This window comes from Triticum dicoccoides, chromosome 2A (genome assembly GCF_002162155.2).
Source record: "Triticum dicoccoides isolate Atlit2015 ecotype Zavitan chromosome 2A, WEW_v2.0, whole genome shotgun sequence".
Classification (NCBI taxonomy): Eukaryota; Viridiplantae; Streptophyta; class Magnoliopsida; order Poales; family Poaceae; genus Triticum; species Triticum dicoccoides.
In genome coordinates this window covers 417,596,967-417,600,259 of record NC_041382.1, presented here as the reverse complement: position 1 = coordinate 417,600,259, position 3,293 = coordinate 417,596,967, and the positions used below count along the sequence as shown (strand labels likewise).

The following is a 3,293-nucleotide window of genomic DNA, read 5'->3' as shown; positions in this document are numbered from 1 at the left end:
AGCCATGATACGGCAGTTTGTGATCAACTATTCTAGGTATGAACATCTTCTACTATTGAGTGTCAATTCGAGAAACAAAGTCCCACATGTCCTCTTATTACTAAGTAGCAGTAAGTGTTGAATTAAGAAGCAATATGTCATATTGTGCAGCTAGAGGAAATGAGCAAATCAGTCATGAAAATTGACTTACAATAGTCTTCCTGAGGGCATCCAATTCTAGATGCTAGCAAGAATTTCTCATGAATTCTTCGAGCTTTAAGGTAGACTACTATTGTTGGTTCTGTTTCTTTTGCATTTCCATCGGAATCATGCTATCCAATTAACTACTAATTTAGGTTCTGTTTCTTTTGCATTTCCATCAGAATCATGATTTCGAATTAACTATATTAGGCTCATAGGAACTGAGAGACCCACAAAATTTACATTACCAGTCACATTAAGGAAACCATACTTGCATGACATGTATTAAGCTAGAAAATTATACTTTCAGGCTGATCATTTGTCGATCGGCTCTGACAAAAATAAATCCCTGGAGCAAATATGTGACCATATATGTTCGACCATGAGCCAAGATTCTTGCATAGAGAATCAAGCAACAAATAATGAGGATCGCACATGCAGAGGTAGCAAAGAAGACCATGCCAAAAATAAGTTATTGGAACACCCAACCGTAGTCTTCAGCTAGGAGCCAAAGTAAAACATACTTCTACATTCTTACACCAAGCAAGCAAGTATTGAGATTAAATCTCTACTATTAACTTGGAAGTTGTAATATATAAAACATGTTGCTGAAGTTGTGTTGAGAGAAGGAAGGTACCTGACTAAAGAGTTCAGAACAAAATAATCCAATACGTTGAAATGTATCCAATGATTTACCAGATGATATATCTCATCTAACCAGAACAATGAATCCCATGCCATACCTGCTGATATATTATGACTTCAATTAACCAGCACAATGAATCCCGCCAACAAACATAACTTTCCAAACTTGCATGCTCCTCTACTAATATGCTCCTCTACTAACCTGTTACCCAAACTGTGAGAAATCTGCCAACCATCTGTTTGCTGGCAACCAAACAATACCTGGACACCTGGTAAAAACACAATATTTGTCTTACTGCATGAACTTTGCATGAACTTAACAGAAGCATCATCAAGAAGGTAGGATAGGACTGCTGAGCACAAATAGTTGCAGATAATTTTAAATATATTAACATTTAAAAGAGAAATATTAAGATATTTAAAGAACAAGCATATGAAATTTAATGGTACATGCCAAAAGAAAATACCTAGAAGTATTTGGCTGCTCTTCATCTCCTTCCATTGGTGTTTAAGTACCATAGCCATATGGGAATGGTGAAAAATATGCTCCATTACTTGTATCCTCCTCAATATACTCATCGACTGGTGATCCGATACACTTGAAATTTCTATCAAAATCGCTCGGCCTGACTCCTATGTTAACAGGGTCGCACACACTAAACCTACGGGCCAATATTGGTTGTGAGAACATATCATTTCCTGAAACCCTTAAACTCCGACTAAGGTTTCGGAATGATAGTGGTGGAAAGTGATGAGCTATCATGTCTTCTCAATGATACCTTAAAATCAGCATCTAGTTCCACAACCGGATCAGGGACAGGGAATGGCGTGTGATAGCCAGCATGAATGCTAGACCCAGCGTTCTTGTTTAGTGTCCTCGTAATAAGTGATATCCGAGCACATAGATATCAGCAGCGGGTGAAGAATGGAGTCAGTCATCTAAATTAACCCCCTTGATGGGCATTGGCCACCAACATTCCACGTCGACACAAAGAATCTGCACAGATAAGGAAGCAAAATAATGACGTCTCAGAATGCGCCAGCGAAGTAGAATTACGAAAACCACCTAAGGTACTATGATCTGAATAACATGAACAGTAGCACAGCAGATCCCTATTGCAATGTAGGAGCACAGACAGTGAACAGGTGGTACCTGTAATCTTGGGCTTTTGTCAGGCGTGACACATCAAATTCATTCCCTGATCTATGAACATGAATTTCGCTTCAACGACCGTTCTGAAGTAGGCCCAAAAGGAACAACATAAACAGAATAACCAACAATCAGATAAGTTGGGCTGCTCCAACAAACAATCGGATAAGTAGATTGTTTATATTTATATTTGGCAAAAGAGGCATAGAATAACCAACAATTTGATTGCACACACGTTCAAACTGGACGGATACGTGCACATTAGCAAACACCACCAAGTTATGTCCAGACCATTTGCAATCAAAAGATGAGATGTGCAGGGAAGGGGGTGGAGCTCACCACACCAGGCCAGGGGGTAGGAGGAGGGAGTAGGCAGCCGCAGCATCCATGAGGGAGGGCTCGTCCTCGTCCACCTGAAGCAGTAGGAGCAGCAGCTGGTCCAGATCCGAGCAACCTGCACAGAAAACAAAGGAAAGGAAAGGAATCACAAGGAGGGGGCATGAAGAAACCGACAAGACAAGGGAAGGAGGCGCGCGCACCATGGTCGGAGGTCGCCGGAGATGGCCTGCAGCTGGCGCGCGTCCTTTCCTTGGAGGTAGGCGTCGGACCTCCACGGGTAGCTAGGGTTTCGGGCGTCTCAGTCCATGGCTGCAGCCGGGTCGGACCTCCATGCACGATCTCGAGGGACGGCGGCCCGCCGGTGCGGCCGCGGATCTGGGCGCTGCCCCCCCTTGCCGCCGGATCCCTTCCATTCCCTTCCCTCCATTGGGAAAGGGAGAGAAGGTGAGGGGGAGGAGGAGGCCGCAGGCAGTGTCTCCATGGCCGGGCAGGGCTCCTCCCGCCTACCCGCGACGGGAGGTGGCGGGGGCGGCAGCGACGGGCGGTGGCGCACCGCGAGACGGGTTAGCTTTTGAGGGAGGAAGATGGGGGAGGGGATCGGCGGCGGCTGCGAGGGCGAGGGCGAGGGCGGCGACTTGATGTGCGAGGGCAACGGCGAAGGGACCTGGAGGCTTCGCTCGCTCGCTCGCTCGTTCGCACGTTGCCACCCAGCATGGTTTTTTTTCGCTGGTTTTTCTTCGGAGGTTTATTTTCGTTCGATTCTGTCGCTTGCGAGAGAATTACGTGAACGTTGTTTTGGTTGGGTTTTTTTTGGAACGGGGAGGTGGGAGCGGGCACCAAAAAAAACCATGCTGGATGGGAGGTGGATGCAAGTACCAAAGAAGTACCAAAAAAACCGGATGAGGTGGGACGAAAATAAAACCCGGAACGCGACCTACCAACTGAAAAATTAGGAGTAGAGATTAGTAGTAGCTTTTTT

General features: G+C 45.4%; 1 long non-coding RNA gene across 16 annotated transcripts in view; it reads right to left on the bottom strand.

Annotated features, from left to right (window-relative positions):
- The window catches only part of LOC119354759, a 25,757-nt gene extending 22,750 nt beyond the window's left edge, over nt 1-3,007 (bottom strand). For 11 of the 16 annotated variants that reach the window (XR_005171223.1, XR_005171221.1, XR_005171220.1 and 8 more), the window contains exons 1-6: nt 2,515-3,007; nt 2,315-2,429; nt 1,979-2,061; nt 1,293-1,822; nt 1,028-1,094; nt 818-926 (exon numbers count right to left, since the gene is read on the bottom strand). This is a non-coding gene — a long non-coding RNA (uncharacterized LOC119354759). The remainder of the gene's footprint in view (nt 1-817; nt 927-1,027; nt 1,095-1,292; nt 1,823-1,978; nt 2,062-2,314; nt 2,430-2,514) is intronic. The other 5 variants (XR_005171212.1, XR_005171216.1, XR_005171215.1 and 2 more) reach the window with 2 other exon arrangements.
- Between the last annotated feature and the right edge of the window lie 286 nt (nt 3,008-3,293).